This window comes from Arachis ipaensis, chromosome B09 (genome assembly GCF_000816755.2).
Source record: "Arachis ipaensis cultivar K30076 chromosome B09, Araip1.1, whole genome shotgun sequence".
Lineage (NCBI taxonomy): Eukaryota > Viridiplantae > Streptophyta > Magnoliopsida > Fabales > Fabaceae > Arachis > Arachis ipaensis.
The window spans coordinates 20,433,179-20,434,157 of record NC_029793.2 but is presented as its reverse complement, the minus strand read 5'-3'; positions in this window follow the sequence as shown (position 1 = coordinate 20,434,157).

Genomic DNA, 979 nt, shown 5'->3' with positions numbered 1-979 from the left:
AACGTCCCTCTTGTCGCTCTCTGTTCGAGCCCACTTCCCGTCATCTGTCGTTGTCTCTTACCATTCCTCCGTCGCCATGACTTCTCTTCCTCCCTTGCAGCCGATAAGCACTATTGGTTTAATTTATTTCTGGTTGTTCAATTTATTTCCGAGTTGCTACATTGCTAGATTTAGGAATTTTGTTAATAGTTAAATTGAATGATTCTGTTGAATATGGAACAATTCTGCTTGTTCCATTTATTTTTGAATTGCTGCCTTGTTTGGTTTAGGAATTTTATTAATAGTTGAATTGAATGATTCTGTTGAATATGGAATAATTCTGCTTGTTCAATTTATTTCTGAGTTGCTGTCTTGTTGAGTTTAAGGATTTCGTTAATAGTTGAATTAAATGATTCTATTAAAGATGGAACAATTCTACTTGTTCAATTTATTTTTGAGTTGTTGCGTTGCTGGGTTTAGAAATTTTGTTAATAGTTGAATTGAATGATTCTATTGAAGATGGAACAATTATGCTTGTTCAATTTATTTCTGAGTTGCTGCTTTGTTAGGTTTAGGAATTTTGTTAATACTGTCTTATTAAGCCTTGCTAATTTTGTTAATAGTTGAATTGAATAATTCTGTTGAAGATAAAATAATTTATTTATTGATTTTGTTGAATTGTTTAATTTATTTGTTGATTTTTTTGCTGTATATTCAATTTAGTTTGGATTCTTTATTTAGTTTTTCTGTTGTTGAATTTTCTGATTTTAGATGTTGAATTTTCTAATTTATATTTGTTGCTTGTAGTTTGAATTTTTGTGTAAGTTTGTTGTTTCCAAGTGTTGCTAAGTAATTATCTGATTATTAGAAGTTATTGTTATCAAGACTGAGGATAAAAAAAAACAAATATGTCAAGGCAAAGAATAAATTGACATCACAACTCTGAAGTTAGTTTAGAGTTAGTTACAACTAATCTTAACTAGTCTTTAACTCCTAGAAA